The following is a 25,058-nucleotide window of genomic DNA, read 5'->3' as shown; positions in this document are numbered from 1 at the left end:
GAGTGACATGGGAAAGGAGACAATTCTTATATAAGTCACCCTAAACAATAATATTAATATTTCCTGTGTTGTTCTTGAATATCCAATAAGTCAAATAAGATTTTGCGTTCCGATTACTTGGGAAGTGTCTCCATTCCTCATTTCATTTTGAATCAATGTCTCCTGTTCCAGGGACCTCTGACAGGTGAACCAGCAGGCTCTATCCAGAGTAACTGAAATTTACATTACAAGTGATCAATTTATGCATGTATGTGCTTTACATCAAACTGAAAAGTGACATAAATTCTTTAATGCTCATTTCAATTGTTGTGAGCACACAAAGTACCTTCTAGAATATTTCTTCAGCTACGATCTCATATAACATCCTGCATTCTTCATGAAAGTACTACTTGCTTATTTTCTTTGACTGGATAAAGGTCCCTTTGTAAATAGCTATAGTCTTACTTCTATGGTCCACGGTTTTAACTTGCGTTAACACTATAAGTTTTTCCTCTTAACCCCTATCTAACTAGGTATGAGCTCAGTCCAAGTACACAAGCCTGCTTATGGATTAAGGAGGAAAACAAAAGAAATTTACAATTTGGTAGCAATGTGGATACCACCCCTTTCACACAGAAATTAGAGAATACTGTGAAATTCACACCGTCAGAGAATAAAATCAGATGTGGTAGAGCTGAATGTGGAAATGGAGGTGTGGATTTTGTCCAGTGCAGTTCCAAGACCTTTTAGCATCACAAGCTTACATATCATTTAACTCAGGGGTGGAGAGAATTCATGGGATCCAGGAACTTGGATGGGAAAAATATTCTATCTTTAGTTTCACTAACCTCAAAGTAAAATTTAGATTAAAATGTAGAGCATAAACCACCGTACCTGCGGTTTTGTTGCCAAGAGAAATCACAGATATTCTCACATCACATTACAGTCACTGTAGCCATCTCGAAATACCTTTTATGTTCATCACTACTTCAAAATTATGGTAGTTATTATAACTATGGTAGTAATTATAACTGCTGCTAATTTGTTTTATTTAATAGTGAATTATTGACAACACACACAATTTTAAAAATTTGGTTAATGTATTTCAATAAAAGTAATTCCCTTTGTCATCCTGCATACTTTATCATGCATTTAAAATCATCATTCTAAGGAGAACCTATAAGCTTCACCAGCCTGCCAAAGAGGTCCATGGCACCCAAAAGATTAAAATCCCTTGAAACTGTACATAAAGCATTTAATAATGCAACATCCAGGTTTCTAGAGTAAATCATTCCTTGCTAGTATCTTTTGAAGTTGAAGCAAACTTGACCTTGAAATCAACACAGTCTCATTGCTGTAAATAGATGATTCTGATAAGAGTCATTTTTTCCCCTAATTTTCCATAAGAAAAGACCTGTAGATTCTAAACTATTTCTGCCATCATAGCATAGGTTGTTTTCTTCTAATGATAAACTTTATCATTGTCATTTTGCCGATCAACACTAAAATATTCACTTATTTCGTATTGCTGAAATCCAGTCTGTTTTATTAGGGCACTGAATACAATCATTTTATAACTTTAAAACACAGAGAGAGCATCAAGAAAATCTTCACTACCTGGAAAAACTATAACGAAAATTCCTTATTCTGAGTAAAAGAAGCAAACATCAAAGCATCCCATCAAAGACTGCTTTTAAATGACAGTGCTACTGGCTATGGGTCCTATTCATGCTCACTTGAAACACTGCAAATCAATTAACATATTTCTAGGAGTGTTAGGAATAGGGCCTCTGAGTTATTATAATTATGAGGTAAATTAAACAATGAGATAACGCCTCAGTAGATGTGCCTCGAGTGTAAGCACATTAAGAGTTTTTGGAAAATCCTCCATGGAGACTCTGGCCAAAAACAGACATATCAAATGGCAGCAAGTTAAATGAATATTCACTCATTGAAAGCTACTGAGAAATTATTTATGCACTCACAATTATTCACTTATTATTGAAGCTAAATACTGTTCAAAATGTTCATCTCTAAGTAAAATAAAGGTGATCAGAATTCAGAAACTAATAAAGAATACAGAAAAGAATAATAGATTCTTGCTATCTTGATATACAACTCACATACTGTAAAATTGATATGTAACTCACATACTATAAAATGTGTATTCTTCATTTACATAAACCATTATTTTTCTATTCATCAAAACAGTAGGTATATTACATGTGCTGCTCTAAAATTTGCCTTTTTTTCCAGTTAAATTTGTAAGATTTAGATACCTGCTTATAAATCTAGGCTCGATCAACTTCAGTACCAGAGGTTTTTGTTGAATTACAAGCTACGAAAACCATCCAACTTGTGTGCAATGATGGAAAATTCAAAATTACTAAACTTGGGAAAGAAAGGAACTACAACAATGCAACACCCTCCATTTGTAGTATATATTGTTATAGGAATAGAGATTAAAAGCTTTATTAATCACAGTTATCAAATTACTCATTCAAGATCTAGAGCGATTTTCAGTGGCTATTTATATCTGTCTTTGAATTAAAGTAGATCTACCAATGATAATTTAGTTTTAGGGCTATTGTTTTCTTCTCTAGGTAATTATTTCAATTTTTAAATATAAAAATAGCTTACATGCCTCCTTAGTGAATGAAGACCATCCAATGCTATTCTCTTCACAGCTGAATTTTCACAGGAAGATACTGAAAATGTGCACTTTGCTCTGAGAACCAAAAAGCAACTGCATGAGCACATGTCAGAGGTTCCACCCCAACTTCCTTGGCATATTCCAGATTATTTTTCTCTAAACAGGAAGCTCTTGACAGTTTTCCCTGGTATTTTCAGAATACTTTATTTACTAGAAGAACTCCAACTTTTGTTTCAAAGTATAATGTTCTTTCCCGCCGTGCCTATTGTTGCTAATTATGAATGCTACAAACAAGACAGAAACCAAATACCAAACTACTCCAGGCTGATTCAGAATATGGTAGCAAATATAAAAAAAGCAAAGTTAGCAACATGTTGCAAGGCTATGCTGGAGTCTTTAAACCGAAAACAATACTGAAGGGAGGATTCCTGGAATTCAACGGGGAATATTTGGCTCAAGCCGCAAAACCTGTATCTCTAAATAATGTCATGTTAGCAAGTGTTGAACAAGAAAGGCGGCTAATATTTTAACCTACTTCACAGAACACTAATCCAAATTTAACCAAATGCCAGAGATTCCACCCGAAATTAACAACTAGAAGCTGCTTCACATTTTTCTCCTGGTACAACAGTAATTGTTCATGAAGACAAACTTGTAAGAGGTAAGAGAGAGGGCCAAACCACAATGATCTACAAACACATCTAACTACTGTATATAAAGCAAACTAATTACCTCACACAGAAGAAGTGCAAGATTTAACAGTCCATGCTCTGCAGCCCCTGGGACGCAGAAGCAGCAGCGGCAGCAGCGTTAAGAGCAGCAGCAGCGGCCAGCATCCACCAGATTCTCACAGGCCTTTGACTGTGTGGACTCAGCCACAGACTCTGCCTCCGGCTGACGTCAAAGTCCCTGTCACATGGCCAGATGAAAGCCAAGAGAGCATTGGTTGTCGTAGCAACCACAGAACAGCTCTGAAATTATTTCAATAGGTCATCTGTCACTGTGATGTGTATGTGTTTGTGAGTGCATGTGAGTGTGTGTGTGTGTGTGTGTGTGTGTACGCACACACCCCACAACCATCACGGACAGCTACCCAGCAACCTCAACCCTTGAAGTTGTGACTAAAGAGTGCCTACAACTTTCCTCTTCAAGGCTGTTCCTTACAGTTTCTGGCAAGAAAATGCATGCCCCTCCGAAGTTCCCATTGGTCTCAGTGTCACCAGCATGAAGTTTGTGTCTCTCTCTGTAGAACAGAAGGAAAGAACTAAGAAATTCTGGGCTTAGTATTCTAAGCTAATTAAATCTATTTGTAAGTAAATGGATAAAAACAGAAGCTCAAGGGGAGCTGGAAGAAAAGATATTTTTAAAATGATATAAGAATCCACATCAATGTACTGAGACCAGACTAGTAATGGAAAGAAAGAAGAAACATGGGGCGTGGTGGCCCTGAGTCAGATGAGAGTCTAACGAGCCTCACGTCAACTAGGATGGGGAATCAGGTGAGATGAATTCAGGACCCCTGCACTGTAAAATGTCTGTGCAAGGATGAACGACCGAAACAGTTTCAAAACAGTGCTACTGTAAAACGCTTTACATTTTAAACTTTTTTGGATTTGTACTTTGGGGGTCACCATAGAGGTGCCAAATCCTCCCCTTCTAAATGCTCTTGTCCACATCCCTTTGGGACTCAGCATGGAGTAAATGGGTGTCCCCAAACACAAACTTCAGTGAAAGCCTAGGACAGCAGAATAAAAGGAAGGTCCGGCACATTTTCTAACTTCAGCTTCATTTCCTTTAGGACAACCCTACCTTACTTCTAACTCCACACAGTGCTTATTTCCTAGTTCATTCTCCCTCTTGATTAATAGGAAGTCCATTAAATAAGATGAAATAAAATGCAGAGGAAGGTACTCTGAAAAATACATCCATTGAAACATATACCATTCAAAGGGGAAAGAGGTTAAAAGGCGGGGAGAAGAGATTGCTCTCAAAACCTTCCCATGCTAAAGTTATCAGGATTTCTTCTGGCTGGCTTCTGCTGGCTTCTTTAAAAAGACAAAAAGTAGCTCTGGGGTGCTACAAAATATAAATGGAAACTAAACCAGCTGAGCAGACTACATTTATGTCACTGCAAAAGAATGAAATTTCTTCAGTTAAGAGTCAGGAATTACTTCTAGCACAGTAAGACTAATGTTCAAACTGACCATAGAATCTTCCTATTCCATCTTCCTCTTCCTTTACTTCTGTCCCAGCCCCATCTGGGAGAAAAGATACATTTTTATTTGCAAAGTTATTTTCCTGATGCTATTAGCTGTAGCACTGCAAAAGTAAAATCAAAGTGTAATGCTATAATGAACGCTCCCCCCTTTAATTTCAGATTAATGATAGCTAGGAATTTACCTCTTAGCACAAGGACAATTGGCTCATTGAATCCAATGCCTATCTAAATGGGTCAGGATGTCACACCAGTGGTAGATTTCAGCAACAGTCACAATTCACAAATTTGTAGTTTGTTCCAGTTATAGTTCTGGTTTTCTGTCAGAAGTGTACATCACAGCAATGAGGGGAATGGGAAGAGAGGAGAGAAAGCATTTCCTTCTAGACTTCCAGGGCCCCATGTTCTCTGAGCTGCCTGCTTTACCATCTCTTTGACTCCAAATCCATGGCTGCCTAATCATCTCTTCCTCTTTATGCAGTGAAACTGCAGTACCACAGTTTGCCAATAGGTGATGTCCTCTGAAACAAGAAGTTATCAGTTCTTAAAATTCTGGCCTTAAATTAGTTTAAAATTCAACAAATAGTAACACCTTTTTATTTTGAATTTTCTATCATTTTTAAGACTAAGTAGAGGGGTATCTTCAAGATGGCGGAGGAGTAAGACGTGGAGATCACCTTCCTCCTCACAAATAAAACAAAAATACACCCACATGTGGAACAAATCCTACAGAACACCTACTGAACACTGGCAGAAGACCTCAGACTTCCCGAAAGATGCCTGAGGGTGACCTACACACAGAGCAGGGCCAAAACCAAAGCTGAAGCCCAGGAGCTGTGCAAACGGAAGAGCAAGGGAAATTTCTCTGTGCAGCCTCAGGAGCAGCAGATTAGTAAATCCCCACAGTCAGCTTGATGTACCCTGCATCTGTGATACCTGAACAGAAAACGAATCATCGCAAAAGTGAGGTGGTAGACTTGGGGTTTGCTGTCTGTGACTAATTTGTTTCTAATTTTAATGTTTATCTTAGTTTAGTTTTTAGCACATGTTATCATTGGTGATTTATTAGTTTGACTGCTCTCTTTTTAAATTTTTTTTTATTTTAATAAATTTTAAAAATGTTTTAAATTATTTTATTATTATTATAATTTTTCTTTCTTTTTTTTCTCCCTTTTATTCTGAGCTGTGTGGCTGACAGTGTCTTGATGCCCTGGCCTGGTGTCACACCTGAGCCTCTGAGGAGGGGGAGCTGAGTTCAGGACACTGGACCACAAGAGACGTCCCGGCCCCAAGTATTACCAATCAGCAAGAGTTCTCCCAGAGATCTCAGTCTCAACGCTAAGTCCCAGATCCACCCAGTGGCCAGCAAGCTCCAGTGCTGGATGCCCCATGCCAAACGACTAGCAAGACAGGAACACAACCCCACCCATTAGCAGGGAGGCTGCCTAAAATCACACTAACTTCACAGACACCCCAAAACACACCACAGAATGCAGCCCTGCCCATCAGAAAGACAAGATCCAGCCCCACCCACCAGAACACAGGCACTAGTCCCCTCCACCAGGAAACCTACACAAGCCACTGAACCAACCTCACCCACTGGGGCAGACACCAAAAACAATGGGAACTATGAACGTGCAGCCTGCAAAAAGGAGACCCCAAACACAGTAAGTTAAGCAAAATGAGAAGACACAGAAATATGCAGCAGATGAAGGAGCAAGGTAAAAACCCACCAGACCAAACAAATGGAGAGGAAATAGGCAGTCTACCTGAAAAAGAATTCAGAAAAATGATAGTAAAGATGATCCAAAATCGTGGATATAGAATGGAGAAAATACAAGAAGTGTTTAATAAGGACCTAGAAGAACTAAAGAACAAACAACGATGAACAACACAATAACTGAAATTAAAAATTCCTAGAAGGAATCAATAGCAGAATAACTGAGGCAGAACAGGTAAGTGACCTGGAATATAAAATAGTGGAAATGACTACACCAGATCAGAATAAACAAAAAAGAATGAAAAGAATTGAGGACAGTCTCAGAGACCTCTGGGATAACATTAAATGCACCAACATTCGAACTATAGGGTCCCAGAAAAAGAAGAGAAAAAGAAAGGGTCTGAGATATTTGAAGAGATTATAGTTGAAAACTTCCCTAACATGCTAAGGGAAATAGTCACTCAAGTCCAGAAAGTGCAGAGAGTCCCATACAGGATAAATCCAAGGCGACACACACCAAGACACATATTAATCAAACTATCAAAAATTAAATACAAAGGAAAAATACTAAAAGCAGCAAGGGAAAAGCAACAAATAACATACAAGGAAATCTCCATAAGGTTAACAGCTGATCTTTCAGCAGAACCTCTGCAAGCCAGAAGGGAGTGGCAGGACATAGTTTAAGTGATGAAAGGGAAAAACCTACAAACAAGATTACTCTACCCAGCAAGGATCTCATTCAGATTCGATGGAGAAATTAAAACCTTTACAGACAAGCAAAAGCTAAGAGATTTCAGCACCACCAAACCAGCTTTACAACAAAGGCTAAAGGAACTTCTCTAGGCAGGAAACACAAGAGAAGGAAAATACCTATAATAACACACCCAAAACAATTAAGAAAATGGTAATAGGAACGTACATATCGATAATTACCTTAAGTGTAAATGGATTAAATGGTTTGGATTATACCAAAAGACACAGACTGGCTGAATGGATACAAAAACAGGACCCATGTATATGCTGTCTACAAGAGACCCACTTCAGACCTAGGGACACATACAGACTGAAAGTGAGGGGATGGAAAAAGATATTCCATGCAAACAGACATCAAAGGAAAGCTGGAGTAGCAATTCTCATATCAGAAAAAATTGACTTTAAAAAGACTATTACAAGAGACAAAGAAAGACACTACATAATGATCAAGGGATCAATCCAAGAAGACATAACAATTATAAATATATATGTACCCAACATAGGAGCACCTCAATACATAAGGCAAATGCTAACAGCCATAAAGGGGGAAATCGACAGTAACATAGTAAGAGTAGGGGACTTTAACACTCCACTTTTAAAAATGGACAGATTCTCCAAAATGAAAATAAATAAGAAAACACGAGTTTTAAAGGACACATTAGACAAGATGGACTTAATTGATATTTGTAGCACATTTCATCCAAAAGCAACAAAATACACTTTCTTCTCAAGTGCTCATGGAACATTCTCCAGGATAGATCATATCTTGGATCATCAATCAAGCCTTGGTAAATTTAAGAAAATTGAAACCATATCCGGTATCTTTTCCAACCATAATGCTATGAGACTACACATCAATTACAGGAAAAAAACTGTAAAAAATACAAACAAATGGAGGCTAAACAATACACTACTAAATAACCAAGAGAACCCTGAAGAAGTCAAAGAGGAAATCAAAACATACCTAGAAACAACTGACAATGAAAACACGATGACTCAAAACCTATGGGATGCAGCAAAAGCAGTTCTAAGAGGGAAGTTGATAGCAATACAGTCCTACCTCAAGAAACAAGAAAAATCTCAAACAATCTAACCTTACACTTCAAGCAATTAGAGAAAGAAGAACAACAACAAGAACAAAAAACCCAAAGTCAGCAGAATGAAAGAAATCATAAAGATCAGATCAGAAATCAATGAAAAAGAAATGAAGGAAACAACAGCAAAGATTAATAAAACTAAAAAATGATTATTTGAGAAGATAAACAAAATTGATAAACCATTAGCCAGACTCATCAGGAAAAAAAGGGAGAAGACTCAAATCAACAGAATTAGAAATGAAAAAGGAGAAGTAACAACTGACACTGCAGAAATACAAAGGATCATGAGAGATTACTATAAGCAACTATATGCCAATAAAATGTAAACCTGGAAGAAATGGACAAATTCTTAGAAAAGCACAACCTTACAGGACTGAACCAGGAAGAAACAGAAAATATAAACAGGCCAATCACAAGCAATGAAATTGAAACTGTGATTAAAAATCTTCCAACAGGGGCTTCCCTGGTGGCACAGTGGTTGAGAGTCCACCTGCCAATGCAGGGGACGTGGGTTCGTGCCCCAGTCTGGGAGGACCCCACATGCCGCTGGGATCGTGAGCCATGGCCACTGAGCCTGCGCATCTGGAGCCTGTGCTCCGCAACGGGAGAGGCCACAACAGTGAGAGGCCCGCGTACAGCAAAAAAAAAAAAAAATCTTCCAAGAAACAAAAGCCCAGGACCAGACAGCTTCACAGGCCAATTCTATCAAAAATTTAGAGAGAAGCTAACATCTATCCCTCTCAAATGTTTCCAAAATATAACAGAGGGAGGAACATGCCCAAACTAATTCTACGAGGCCACCATCACCCTGATACCAAAACCAGACAAAGATGTCACAAAAAAAGAAATCTACAGACCAATATCATTGATGAACACAGATGCAAAACTCCTCAACAAAATACTAGCAAACAGAATCCAACAGCACATTAAAAGGATCATACACCATGATCAAGTGGGGTTTATACCAGGAATGCAAGGATTCTTCAATATAAGCAAATCAATCAGTGTGATGCACCATATTAACAAATTGAAGAATAAAAACCATAGGATCATCTCAACAGATGCAGAAAAGGCTTTTGACAAAATTCAACACCCATTTATGATAAACACTCTCCAGAAAGTAGGCTTAGAGGGAATTTACCTCAACATAATAAAGGCCATATATGACAAACCCACAGCCAATATCATCCTCAATGGTGAAAAACTGAAAGCATTTCCTCTAAGATCAGAAACAAGACAAGGTTGCCCACTCTCACCACTATTATTCAACATAGTTTTGGAAGTTTTAGCCACAGCAATCAGAGAAGAAAAAGAAATAAAAGGAATCCAAATCGGAAAAGAAGAAGTAAAGCTGTCACTGTTTGCAGATGACATGATACTATACATAGAAAATCCTACCAGAAAACTACTAGAGCTAGTCAATGGATTTGGTAAAGTAGCTGGATACAAAATTAATGCACAGAAATCTCTGGCATTCCTATACACTAATGATGAAAAATCTGAAAGTGAAATTAAGAAAACACACCCATTTACCACTGCAACAAAAAGAATAAAATATCTAGGAATAAAACCTACCTAAGGAGACCAAAGACCTGTATGCAGAAAATTATAAGACACTGATGAAAAAATTAAAGATAATACAAGTAGATGGAGAGATATACCATGTTCCTGGATTGGAAGAATCAACATTGTGAAAATGACTCTACTACCCAAAGCAATCTACAGATTCAATGCAATCCCTATCAAACTACCAATGGCATTTTTCACAGAACTAGAACAAAAAATTTCAGAATTTGTATGGAAACACAAAAGATCCCGAATAGCCAAAACAATCTTGAGAACGAGAAACGGAGCTGGAGGATTCAGGTTCCCTGACTTCAGACTATACTACAAAGCTACAGTAATCAAGACAGTATGGTACTGGCACAAAAACAGAAATATAGATCAATGGAACAGGATAGAAAGCCCAGAGATAAACCCACACACATACGGTCACCTTATCTTTGATAAAGGAGGCAAGTATGTACAGTGGAGAAAGGACAGCCTCTTCAATAAGTGGTGCTGGGAAAACCGAACAGCTACATGTAGAAGAATCAAATTAGAACACTTCCTAACACCGTACACAAAAATAAACTCAAAATGGATTTAAGACATAAATATATGGCCAGACACTGTAAAACTCTTAGAGGAAAACATAGGCAGAACACTCTATGGCATAATTCACAGCAAGATCCTGTTTGACCCACCTACTGGAGGAATGGAAATAAAAACAAAAATAAACAAATGAGACCTAATCAAACTTACAAGCTTTTTGAACAGCAAAGGAAACCATAAACAAGATGAAAAGACAACCCTCAGAATGGGAGAAAATATTTGCAAACGAAGCAACTGACAAAGATTAATCTCTAAAATTTACCAGCAGCTCAAGCAGCTCAATATGAAAATAACAAACAACCCAATCCAAAAATGGGCAGACCTAAACAGACATTTCTCCAAAGAAGATATACAGATTGCCAACAAACACATGAAAGTTTTGCTCAACATCACTGATCATTTGAGAAATGCAACTCAAAACTACAATGAGGTATCACCTCACACCAGTCAGAATGGCCATCATCAAAAAATCGACAAACAATAAATGCTGGAGAGGGTGTGGAGAAAAGGGAACCCTCTTGCACTGTTGGTGGGAATGTAAATTAATACAGCCAGTATGTAGAACAGTACGGGGGTTCCTTAAAAAACTCAAAATAGAACTACCATACGACCCAGCAATCCCATTACTGGGCACATACCCTCAGAAAACTGTAATTCAAAAAGAGACATGTACCACAATGTTCACTGCAGCACTATTTACAATAGACAGGACATGGAAGTGTTCATTGATAGAGGAATGGATAAAGAAGATGTGGCACATATATACAGTGGAATATTACTCAGCCATACAAAGAAAAGAAACTGAGGTATTAGTAGTGAGCTGGATGGACCCAGAGTCTGTCATACAGAGTGAAGTAAGTCAGAAAGAGAAAAACAAATACCATATGCTAACACATATATATGGAATCTAAAAAAAAAAGGTTCTGGTGAACCTAGGGGCAGGACAGGAATAATGACACAGATGTAGAGAATGGACTTGAGGACACGGGGAGGGGGAAGGGTAAGATGGGACGAAGTGAGAGAGTAGCATCGACATATATACACTACCAAATGTAAAATAGATAGCTAGTGGGAAGGAGCTGCATAGCACAGGGAGATCAGCTTGGTGCTTTGTGACCACCTAGAGGGGTGGGATAGGGAGGGTGGGAGGGAGACACAAGAGGGATGGGATATGGGGATATATGTATACATGTAGCTGATTTACTTTGTTATACAGCAGAAACTAACACAACATTGTAAAGCAATTATACTCCAATAAAGTTTTTTTTTTTTTAAAGACTAGTATATTTTATTGTATACTGACTTGGGCACTCATATTATAAGTTAAAATTATCAGTGGACTGACCTTCAAAATGAAAAGTGGATACATGTAATCCTTTTTTCTATAGCATGCTTCCAACCTGCCATCACTCATTTCCCTTTGCAAACTGTCTAGAATTAGAGATTCCTCTTACAGCTAAGGAAGTCACTGGTCTCTTGCAGAGTTGAAATTGTGACGATGATCTCTTTGGAGCTCAGGTTTCTACCCATTTGGCTAATTAATCCCAATGTAGGTAAAAATATCATAGGAAATACATATGAGGGCCTTTTCCAATCACAGCCCACTGCATTGAAGACAATATGAGTCATTTTCTTTTTAAAATAATAACTCATATTTTTAGGTAAAAATGATTCACTTAATTTAAAAATACCCATTCAAAAATACTTCTGCACCATAGTTTTCACTTGCTGTATGAATGTCAGGGCTCCTTATTATTAGTTTGACCACTCTGTCGGAAATAACACTTAAATGCTACTAAACAAGCATTCTGACTTGGGTTCACATACCTGAATTAACAGGTGTTTTAGGCAATGAGTAGACAACTATAATCAGCCTTTTATTTGATGTTTCTAGGTAGAAGTTTTGCTGTATCCCTGTCTCAGCATTAGTGGGAAGGCCATAGACCTATTGTTTGGAAGCACTGGGTTCAAATCTCATCTGGGTAAGTTACTCAAGTGCTCTGAGCCTTAGTGCCTACATCCTAAGGTTGTTGTGAGGATTTTAAAATTCTGATACCCTGTGACAGGGTCAGTGGCTCAATGTATATGTAATTTCTTACTTATCTGTCTGACTCTGATAAGTCTAAGACCTTCAGGGAAAGGATGAATCTTATTCATCTCTACAACCCTATGGTTAATAGCACAAGGACCAGAACACAAATGCTCAATAAATGTTGAGTGACTCCTCAAAATGCTGAGAAAGAAATGTTTCCTTTTTATTCCTGCTAACAGAGAAGGGAGAGCCTCCCCTCAACCCCCCAAAAAGGCAAAGGAAGGAAAAACAAAACCAAAAATGTTGAGTTATCACAAAATTTTCTAGCGATGAATGGGTTCAAGTAAATTTGCCAAATAAATCAAACTTATCTCTATTAAATCATATTTATTATGAGTGCACATAAGTTATATGCTGATGTATTTTATGGTTATAGCTGTTAACGTTGGATAATCTTTTACATTAACTGATTAATCGAGCACTTACTATATCTGGAGCATTGTTCTAAGTGCTATACGTATATTAAATTATTCACTATAATAACTATGAGGTAGGCATCACTCATTTCCACATTTCATAACTAAAGAAACTTAAGCATAGAGTGATTAAGTAACTTGCCTATCTAGCACATGGCAGAGCCAGGATCTACACCCAGGAAACCTGGCTCCATAAATTTTGGAAATAATTTACATTTGATATATTTTTAGAAAGCATTGATTTATTTCTTATGGTTATTTTATACTTGAAGGTTGTTTTTATTTTTAATTTCTTATGAGGGGGAGAAGGCCAACTTATCTTTTCTGCATTTGGGAACTCTGGTGATCTTAATCTAGGTTTGTCCTAAGGTGTAATATGGCAAGAAAAATCTAATTCAGAAGATTTGAATAAAGGAAAATGGGCAAAGTAACTGAAAATATCCTGAATGAAATCACCCAAATTATTATAGTCTTAAGTGAAGCAAACATCTGGACTACACAGGCTTGGGTAACTTCTGTTTCCCAGTATGATGGAGTTTTTTGTATTCAAACTAATACTCTCACTGAGATAATAATAGCTGGATTTTTTTTAAGTGGTTGGAAGGCATCAAAGAGTAGCAAAGGCAGCAAAACCTATAAGTGCCAAGATCCCAGATAAAAGGAATATATATTGATGTAAGCCCAGCATTCTCCACATTATCTGCTACTTTTCTCCTCAAATTATTTGATAATTCCTAAGTGGTATGGGGTTTTTGGCATTCTCAAAACTGGAGAGACAAAAATTGGGGATTCAAATATTCAAAAACATCCAGGACTTCAGGGATTGAGATCCTGGTTTAAAAAAAAGGAATCACAGAGAAGAGATCCCAACATTCTGAACTGTTTTCCCCTTAAAGCACCTGCCAATTCCTAGATGGTGTTAGACAAAGCATTAATATGCAGCAAATAAGATAAAAACACAAAGGGCGAGTTTATGTTTGGGAGTTCAGGATCCTTCAAGGAGCTGGAGCTTGTGAACATCCTAAGTTTTCAGGCCTCATAACTGAAAGGCCCCAGAAGTAATGGAAAACAGAAAATCGATGCATCCTCACAAAAACCTGGATCCATCCTAGAATCATTACAATACCTAGTTGGATCAAGGTAATTCACCCCTATTGTTACTATTTTCCAGAGAAAATTAACCTTCTTTAAGGGAAGATAACATCATACAGAGCCTCTGCCATTTTTCATATACCATTGCCAATTCACTCCAAAATCATTAATCATGCTAGGAAATAGGTATAACTGACCAAAATCCAAGAGGAAAAAATAGACAGTAGAAATAGATCCATAGATGATTTATCTTCTATAATTATCAGACAGGGACTTTAAAATGACCACAGTTGACCCTTGAACAATCTGGAAGTTGACTGTCCACACAGTTGATAATCTGGGTCTAGGTTTACAGTCGGCCCTCCATATCTGCAGTCCCACACCCACAGATTCAACCAACCATAAATTGTGTAGTACTGTATTGTGTATTTAGTGAAAAAAAAAAAAACCCACATAAGTGGACCCACACAGTTCAAACCTGTGTTATTTACGAGTCCACGGTATAATTAATATGTTCAAGGAAATAGCAGGATGGAGAGTTCCACGTGCAAAATAGTAAAATCTATAAAAAAGAGAACATATTAAATTTAATTGAAAAATACAATTAAGAGCACAACAGATGGGTTCAAGAATATAGAAGATATAGCAAAAGAGAAAAATAGTGAAACGAATGATTAGCAGACAATATCTAGTCTGAAGACTAAAAGAATGGAAAATACTGAAAATAATGTAAGAGACATTTGGGACATATGAAAAGGCTAACATGTATATTAGGGAGAGGAGAGAAGAGGAGAGAGAGATAGGACAGAAGCAATATTTGAAGAGAATTGGCTGAGAAGTTTCCAAAACTTATAAAAGATATGAAACAATAGATTTAAGAAGCCCTATATATCCCAAACAGGATAATTACAAAGAAAACCACACATAGACACATCGTGACCAATCTACTGAAAACTAAAGACAAAGACAAAATCTTAAAGCAGTGAAACAAAAAAATTATATTAATTTATAAGGAGCAAAAAAAATCAACAGTAAAACAAACAAGCCAATTAGAAAATTGGCAAAATTTTTAACAGTAAAAATCAACAGTAAAACAAACAAGCCAATCAGAAAACTGGCAAAATACAGGAAAAGATATTTTCCCCAAGAATGTACAAAGATGACAAATAAGCACACAAAATGATTTTCCAGCATCATTAGCTATTAGGGAAATGCAAGTTAAAACCATAATGAGATACTACTACACACCTGTCAAAATGACTAAAATAAAAAAGTGACAATACCAAATGCTGACAGAGAAACTGAATCACTCGTATTGCTAGTGGGAAAGTAAAATGGTACAGCCACTACAGAAAACATTTTGGCAGTTTTTTAAAAAATTAAACATGCAACTACTGTATGTACTCATGCAATTGTACTCCTGGGTATTCCAGAGAAATGAAGGCTTATGCTAACAGAAAAGCTTGTATACAAATGCTTTTAGTACCTCTTTGTGATGGTCAATAATTGGAAACAACTCAGGTGCTTTCAATGAGTGAATGGGTGAACACATTTTAGTACATCCATACTATAGAGTACTACTTAGTAGTAAAGTGACACAAATTATGATGCACATAAAAACCTGCATGAATGTCCAGAGAATTTTTCCGAGTGTAAAAAACTAATCTCAAAAGGTCACTTACTGCACAATTCCATTTCTATAACAGTATGACAAAATTATAGAAATGAAAAATAGATCAGTGGTTGCCAGAGATTAAGGAGGGAATTAGGGGAAGTGCCTATGGCTGTAAAAGGACAACAGGAGGGATGCTTATAGTGTGATGGAAACATTCTGCATCTTGACTGTATTAATGTCAATATCCTGGCTGTAACATTGTACTACAGCTCTGCAAGATGTTACCTTTAGGAGAAAGTGGGTAGAGGGTATATGGGTTCTCTCTGTATTGTGTCCCACAACTGCATGTGAATCTACACTTATCTCAAAATAAAAGTTTAATTAAAAATTTTTAAATGAAGGTGACATAAGACATTTCAGTCAAAAACTGAGGGAATTTGTTCCAATAGAATTGCATAAATTTCTGAAGAGTTGTTTAAGCAGAAGAAAAATGATCCCACATGGAAACACAGAGATACAGAAAGGGCAGATATATAGATAAATTTAAATGAATACCAACTTTATAAACCCTCATGTCTTGTAGGGGTTAAAATGTGTGTAGATTCAAAATATAGGGCAACATTAGCACAAAAGGTAGAGAGGATGAACAGAATTAAAGTTTTCTAAGACTCTTGTATTCTGGTCAAAGTACTAATTAATAATAGTCTCTAATAAGATAAGGGTGCACAATGTAATCCTTGTAATATCCATTAAAAGAATAACAAAAGAATGTATAGCTAATAAACTAATACAGCAGGAAAATGATTTTAAAAATTACTTGATTCCCAAAAGAAGCAAAAAAAGGTGGGTGGGGGGGGAGAGAAAATGATAGGATAAATAGGTAGAAATATTGGGTTGACCAAAACGTTCGTTTGGGTTTTTCTGCAACATCTTACAGAAAAACCCAAACGAACTTTTTTGGCCAACTCAATAGTAACATTGAAGAGTTAACTGCAAACATGTAAATAATGACAGTGATTACTATAATATATAAACTGACCAAATATTCTAATTAAAAGGCAAAAACATCAGACTGTATTAATAATTCTAACTCTTCACGTAAGAGATGAAAATTGATACACAAACTAACAAGCAAAAACTGTTGTAGCATTATTATCAAGCAATAGTACTTACTTGTAATATAAGCAAGAGATACTACTAGAGACATAGAAGAACACTTCATAATTCACTGCTTTAAATATGCATGCACCTAATAAAATAGCATCAAGATAATAGAAAAATTCACTCATAGTATTGGTTTAACATATTTTTTTCAATAACTTACAGAACAAGTAGCAAAATAAGGTAGAGGTACAGAATATTTTAACGATGCAATTAACCAATCCCACTTGATTAACACATGAAGAATCATGATCTCAAGAATTACAAAATACACAACTTTCCTCTCAAATATATTTAACAATACTGACTATATGCTGGGCTACAGGAGTTTTTCAATATATTATAAATTATCAAAATCACAGAGTATACTCTGTACACAGCGGAACAAAGCTAGGACTCAGTATTAAATAGACAAACAGAAAATCTCTAAATGGAAACCAAGCAATACATTTCTAAATAATCCATGAATTAAAAAGATTTACATTGCAATGTAAAAATATTTTGAACTGAATAATATAATGTATCAAAATTTATATGCATCTAAAGCACTACTTAATGGAAATTATTATATCTGTTTAAAAAAAAACTGAGGTTCCACTTTTAGCATGGTACTTTGAGGACCTCCGTGGCCCTGTTCCCTAGTGAAACAAGCATAACTTGTGAAAGTATTTTTAAATATCATAGAAAGTCTCTGAGAATTGTCCTTAGGGTATAGAGCCAATGAGGAAACATTTATTCAAGAAAACATACTAAAACTTGATAAGAACATTGAGAATCTGTGGCACTTTTAAGTCACTTCCACGCATGCTCCATCCTGGAAAGGTGTAACCAATAAGACTGGGCTCCTTTTCCCCTCAGCTCTTGATAAAGGGACACAGTATCTCACTGGGAAAGGCAGGCCATCAGCGTTTCTCCAGCTCTGGTGTTAAATTCCTGGTCAGTGCAGCCAAGAGGTTGGGGGCACCCTTCCTCCACCTAGCCCCCACTCGTAGGGGCAGATACTCTACTCCAGGCACAACAGGTCAAAAATCCTGAGGCCCTTATTACCCTCAATCCAGCTCACTTGTAGGGCAGAGGTTCTATTCCAGAGGCAATCTGAGACTAGGCTACCAACACTGCTCCATGTCCAGAGGTTTTTCCCAGAGGGAGAGACAATCCCTGAGAGCAGAGAGATCTGTAGATCTTCACAGAGGAACTGACTTTATTAAATAGAATGTGGGGAAGTTCAAGCTTAAGGTTGCTCTTGAAAATAATGGAGATTTTGATGGTAAACAATTGAGAGGAGACTGATAGAAGAGCAAAAGCTAACCTGTAGACCAGCTAGTTTACCAGAGAGAACCAGGGAAAGAAACAGCTAAAAAGAGCCCTTCTGGGATCAGAACAAACAGATTGGCCTCAAAAACTGCCCCTAGTGAATTTAATTGGATCATACTGTGGAGCAATTTATGCCCCAGAGCACTGTAAGAAATACTAGAGCAATCAGCCAAAAATTAGTGAAGCCCAACAGCTGGGTGTGATACCAAATGTGGCAGACAGTATAACAGAGATCAGGGGAAAAGACAGTTAAAGAGAGCCATGCTAAAACTAATCATCGCAAGCTGACTGGGCACAGTCACTGAAACAGTGGTAAGAGTAGCACCCTTGTATTGTGCTTTATGGTTCACATAGCACTTCCACGATTCTATTTCATTTGACCCTGAATCAATAAAAACATTAATTTTTTAAAAGGTTTAAAAATCCATGATCTAAGTTTCTACCTCAAGTAGCTGGGCAAAGAAGAGCTGGGATATAGCTGCCCAGAATAAAGACATTTTCTAGCCTCCCTTCTAGCTCTGTAGCTTTGTGATTAAAACAGGCCAACTGGATGTAGATAGATATGTCATGTGTAGCTTCCAGAACCTTCCTTAAAAACAAATGAGCAAACACACGTGTCTGAGCCCTTTTCGTTGTTTTATTCTGTTTACCATCCTACTGCTTGGGAGCATGGAGGTGATGGCCACCAGTGGACCATGAGGAAGCGGGCTATATATCCTAGAGATGGATGGTGGAGCTATGAGCTGGAAGAAGCCTGATTCCCAAAGACTTCATGGAAAAAAGCTGTCAATCCAGTCCTACATTTCTTCCCTCTGGACTTTTAGATGAGAGAGAGAGAGAGAGAGAGTGAGAGAGAGAGGGAGGAAGTTCTCTCATATTTAAGGCACAATTATTATATGTCAAACCTATTCCCAAGTGTTAGAGTTTCCACCATTAAAAAAAGGGGGGGGGGGAGGGAACTCTGTGCAAGTGAAATGTCAGATGTTAAATAAGCTATGAAATTTCATGAAATTCCAGGAATCCATCTAGAAGAAAACAGAATGCAATGCATTTTGCTTTTTGCAAAAGCATTGCAAAAGAATCCTAGAAAACAGCTCTTCATTTTCTCCAGGTAATTAAATTAGTAACCTTTAATTAATATTTGGTAATAATCATGTGAAGATTCTTTAAAGTCTTTCTAGACACTGAAGAGTCACATGGGTTGAAGATAAAGAAAAAGGAGAAAAGAAACAACAAAATTACTCAGGGAATAAAAATGGGCTCTCCTTTCACCTGCTTGCCTTTTCATAGATTGCATGAGGGATATAAATTCTTTTCTTTTAAAGAGAGACAATTTTTCACATGAAACTAAGGATTTCATGGGAAAATGGTTGACAAATTACCTCTTTAATTTCTCATACAAAAAGGAAAGTTGCAAAATATTAATTTTCCATCAGCAACATCCAGTACAATTAGAACAAACATTGATCTTTGTTTTTGCTTTTTTCTTTTTAAAGATTGGTTTAGAATCATAACTCTCTCCTTGCTGTCAGACACTCTTGTACATTTATAAACCTGATTTTTACAGATCATCAAGGATTCTATTCCTTCCTACTTCCAAGAGATAAAGGAATAGACTGAAAAGCATGAAGAATCTAGATGCTTTCTGTGGTGCCCGTGTTGAAATGCAACTCCTATAAACAAGAAGAGAGAATCAATCCTGAAATTTATCTGCAGCCCCAAGTCATGCATTTTGTTGAGTTTTTGTACAAAACGTGGGTATCAAGGGTTCTTGCTGCATTATAATGGAAAGGGTATGAACTTTGGAATCGGGTACACTCAGATTTAAATGTGGGCACCCAAAACATGACTTTTTCATTTCTGTGACTTCAAACAACGTACTTAACCCCTCTGAGTCTTCATTTTATTATCTGTGAAATAGCAGTACTAATGGCCCTGCAGGGTGGTGATAAAGAGTGATGCTCAAGTTTAGTAGTGCATCTGATACAGTTAACAGAAAGCTAAACTTCACAATTAGGAAGAATAATTAACAAATGTGCTAATTAGGGTCCAGGTTACCTAAGTTTATGCTTTCTAAAGAATAAATTTACTTGAAGTGTGATTTCTTATTTTCATGGAATTCCTTAGTAAGTAAATTATAATAGTTCCTAACATCAAGAGAACTATGAATTTATATTTTCATAGCCTATATTTCCACTTAATAGCATTTAATGACAGTTGAAACCACAGCATAGAATCATATTTAACCTATCAAAAATGAGATGTTCAGTTATTAAGTTTCCCATGGTGTAAAGCTGTCAGCATCCTCCGAGCTCCTGAGGATGAGTGTCATGAGATCAGCAACCTCACCAAAAAGGAGTGAGAGCCCACAGTGCCCGGATACACTTGTGCCAGGGCTGGAGGGACTCAACCTTCCAGAGCAACAAGACTTGACGTTGGCCTTTTCTCCAAGAAATTTTTTATAAGGAATTTCATGAGGAAATAATTCCCAGCAAACAGAGTTGAAACAGGAATGGGAGGAGAGAAGCAATTTGGTAGGGGCTCGGGGGAAGGGCGGGGGGACCCTCACCAAAGGAGGAGAATCGTGAAGTCAAGATGAAAGGAAGATTTCTGACTCAGTAAGGCTGTTCACTTGGGAATGAGTATCAGTGGAAACCTTCTAAAAAAGGATGAGGGGCTTGGAGTCGGAGTCCTACAGCATGAGTCCCCAGGTAGTCTCTGAGCTCTGCAGGGCCTCTCCAGTTCCTATAGTTACACCCAGGCGCACCGCAACATCAAATCAGTAACTTCTCTTTTTGCCTCACCAGCCTGAGTGGGCATTCCATCATTTGAAGCAAGTGATCTCTAATATAAACACAATCATCTTTGTCCTTCACTCAATTAGTGTCACTGCTTCCTCAAAATGGAAAAGACTTTCATTACCTCGATCATTGCATTCATTTGTTCATGCATTCACCTAATAATCTTCAGTGAGTGCTTTCTCTGTGTGTCAGAGGACACAGCAATGAATAAGAAAGACACAGACTTTGGCCTCATGGAATTTATAGTTACTGAACAATTACAACATTTAGTAAATAATGAGTGACATAGAAGGAGAGCTACCCGGTGCCAGCCCAGGAGAACATAATGCAGTCTGGGATTTCACAGAAAAGCTCTCAGAAGATATGACCCTTGAGTGAAGAATAAAGAGGAGTGAGCCAGCTGAGGAGCTGGGAGATGTACTGAGCAGAGAAAACAGTGGGTTTAAAACCTCAGAGACGAGAGGCCACATGGCATGTTAGAGGAACTGAGAGGCCAGGATGGCAGAGCGCTGAGAAAAGTAAGTGGCACACGATGAGCAAGCTGGTTGTGGGCAGCTTATAGAGGGCTTTGTAAACGAATGTAAACAGGTAACTGAGCCACTCGCTCAAGGACACACAGCTAACAGGTGGCACATTGGACCCTAGGTCATCTGAGCTCTAATTCAGAGACCAACTAAACTTTTTAAAGTAATGTTCTTTCAAAAGTTCTTTTCTGATTCTAACGGTAACACATGCTGATTGTAGAGAGAATGTATCTTCTACTGGCACAAAGGGCACTATGCAAATGGCCCCCAGGTACCCAGTACACACCTTGTGTGACGTATAACATCAAATGATCACCCTCAGCAAATCCATTATCCCCAGACACTAGACATCTTTAGAACGTCTTTAATTATAGGATTTGTCCAGACTGAGCCATACAAAAGTCACAGGATTAGGGTTCATGATGAAAATCTGTCCATTACACAAAGGACCCCACACTCTTCCCCATATGTCAGCTGCTTGCCCGTTTTTACTGCATGAAAAGGTAAACTTGAAGATAATCGAGTGATTATACTCAGAAAGATATCTGATAAATTATATTTGCACATTCCCTGGTCTCTTCATGGCCTGGTCTCCAGAATGTCTCTGTCCATTTCAAAATCAGAAGATGGTTTTCATCACCCAACCACAGAAGCCCTTTAGGATGTCTCTGCCTCTCTCCGCACTGCCAGCAGCTCCAATTCCTTGGTCAAACCCAAACTGAGCACTTCTCATAAGGATTCATGTACCAGAATAGAAGCCCCTTGTCCTTCCTCCTGGGAAGGCGCTCTGCAAGGCTACGGAATCAACCCTTCCCTCCTAGTTGGAGTGGCAAGCAAACGAGCCCCAGGAAGCCTGGCCAGCAGATAAAGTGCTTGATTAAGATGCCCTCCTCTTCATAGTTAATTGGCAGATCATTTTTAGAGTTCATGCCTTAGAATTCGTTCTTTCTGGGTTGTCATTTTATTTTTCTGCCACCCACATTAAAAGAAAGTCTCTTTTGCCTGTCTTTGCAGTTCCCAAGCCTAATGATAATCACGGTTTCAGCCTATTGCCTTGAGATTCTGACAGCATAAATAATGCAGGTGCACAGAAATAAAATGTAGCTATGCTGGCTTTTGCTTCTCTAGCCAATCAACTACCAAAAAAAGGAAAGAGACTGAATTGATAGAAAGATGCATTTTACTATCCAGCTGCCAAGGGGGCACTGTCGACAATGAAGATTTCAGAATAATAACCCTAAAGAGAGGAGGTTCAGAGCGTCCCATTCACTGCGGCCACAGTCTGAAAGACACATTGTTCCCGACAGGTCAGGTGGAAGACCCCTCCCATGAATGCAGCATTCTGAGGAAATGCTAAGCCAACCATTTTTTAAAAGACCCTCTGACACCAGAAATTTCAAACGTGATTTGGTTCTCAGGGAGCGATACCATATCCTCACAGGTGTTGGATAATCAGGCATCTAAGAACAGCAGCTTCTCCAAAAACAGCTGCGGAAAGGATAAAGATACAATTGGTCCATTTAAAATCTGTGCAGTGGACTCCCCCGGCTTAATGTCTGCATTCTGAGAGCTGTGGCAGGGTTGCGAAATGGGGCTTTCCAGCTGCCAGAAAGAGGAGGGGCCCTGATATGAGGACTTCGCCCTGGGAGGCGTCTGAACTTAGAAATACATTTTTTAAAATGTCAACATATAAAACATTATAAAGGGAAATACTCAAAAATAAAATATTCACCCATTGCATTAACCTGCTTAAGACTTTTCCCCCATGTTTTTCTCATGCTCTCTTCTAACCTTTAATTTTGACACAGAGAAAAATGAACATAGTTACAAAGATAATATTTAGGTATGATTCTTTTATTGGCTTGTTTTGCACTTGGCACTGAGTGCTTTATGTGAGTGACCTCATTTGATCTTCATAACAGCCCCATGAGGTAAGTACCATTATTACAGATATGAAGAAACTGAGTTTTAGAGGAGTGACCATCACTTGCCTGAGGTGCCTGACTTAATCCGCGGAGTTAGTTCACACAAGAGCTGGCACTCAAATCCAGAAGCCAAAGGTCTTCCCTCCTTTCCACTCACTGTGGGCTAATGAATCCCTTCTGAAGCCTTCAGAGCCTCCATATTTATCCTTTCCAGTTGCTACATGAATTCCAATGAACTGATATGCCATGGTATATTTAATATTTAATTCTCTGACTGCTTCAGATTTCAGTTGCTTCTAGATTTTCTCTATTATAAATAGCAACACATAAACATCTTTATACGTTTACTTTTTTTCCTTTGAGTTGTTTCCTTGGGCAAAAGAGACTAATGAAAGTGACTACCGAGTCATAGGTACTGAAAGTTGTGCCTTTGATACTACTTCTCATCAGACTTTTAAATGAACTGTAACTGTTTTTCTAGCCACTAGCAAGAACTGGATGTACTGTATCTCCACAGGCTTGTTAGCACTGCATCAGATAGATCTAGATCTAGATCTAGATCTAGATCGATTGATCTATCTATAATTTATTTATTGTTCTTCGTTTATAAGTGCCAAATAACAACCTGTCATCACTCAGATTTTTATTTCTTGCCCTACTGGAGAGTTGAACATTTTTTCATATATTTGTTTGCCATTTGTATTTCCCTGTCTGTAAATTGTATTTAGTACTTCTGTATTCACTGAGACCCAGATTTCAATCCTCACCAGATATAGCTTTGTATAATTCCAAAACTAATATCTTTCTCTCCCCAGTTCCCAGTCTGCTCAGTGAGATGATGATGGTAATGATGATTTCAGCTTTATGTTAATCTCCACCTAAATTCCTTCCCACCCCCCTGGTTTTTACCAGAAGAGTCTGCGGCAGTGCCACGCCATTTTCTAACATGTTGTTAACTCATGTACATCTGTATATATTCCTTAAAGGATTTCGGACCTTGATGAAGGAATGACCTTATTTGCAGTTACACTGTTCTAATGCTTCCCATAAGTCACGCCTGGTGAGATAAAGAGCACGGCGCCCTTTAAACAGAGTGAAGAGGAAAGGATGACCCACGTCCCAGCGGTAAACACACCACAGTGAGGGAAGAAGCTAGGGCTCTGGGCTGAGGTTCCACAAGAATTTCAGAAAAATGGGGCTGATGAGGCCCTATCATCTCACAAACCTGTGAATGAAACAGTGTCGAAAGCCTCCCTTCTTCTCAACTTTTCTTTTGTTAGGCTCTCTTTATTGTCTAGAACATTCTAAATTAGGTTATCTGCTACTAGCAATCAGAGGCTCCTGACTAATGTAGAACAGTCCCCTTCATAACTATAAGGGTAGGTATTTTCGTTTATTTTTTATTATTAAGAGGGACTCAAGTATGAAGCCACTTGGCCATCTGTAAAGCAACCACCATCCTCCACCCTTCACCTGCTGACCTCCAGGAATTTTGCACACAGATAGTGGTAATCCTGCTTTAATGAAAAATGGCATCAAAAATTAAG

The 25,058-nt window shown here is 37.9% G+C and overlaps 1 protein-coding gene across 9 annotated transcripts in view; it reads right to left on the bottom strand.

Annotated features, from left to right (window-relative positions):
- NCALD (neurocalcin delta) overlaps window positions 1-25,058 on the bottom strand; it is a 432,221-nt gene that overhangs the window by 79,174 nt on the left and 327,989 nt on the right. Inside the window, exons 1-2 of one of the 9 annotated variants that reach the window (XM_067711606.1) lie at window positions 3,365-3,509; window positions 2,620-2,707 (exon numbers count right to left, since the gene is read on the bottom strand). The exons of 6 other annotated variants lie outside the window; for them this stretch is intronic. The gene's annotated coding sequence lies outside the window, so the exon portion shown is untranslated. Of the gene's footprint in view, window positions 1-2,619; window positions 2,708-3,364; window positions 3,524-25,058 lie in introns of those variants that run through there. 2 more of the 9 variants (XM_067711607.1, XM_067711602.1) reach the window with 2 other exon arrangements.

This window comes from Pseudorca crassidens, chromosome 17 (genome assembly GCF_039906515.1).
Source record: "Pseudorca crassidens isolate mPseCra1 chromosome 17, mPseCra1.hap1, whole genome shotgun sequence".
NCBI lineage: Eukaryota > Metazoa > Chordata > Mammalia > Artiodactyla > Delphinidae > Pseudorca > Pseudorca crassidens.
Note: the sequence above shows the minus strand (reverse complement) of the source record. Positions and strands in the feature narration are given on the sequence as shown.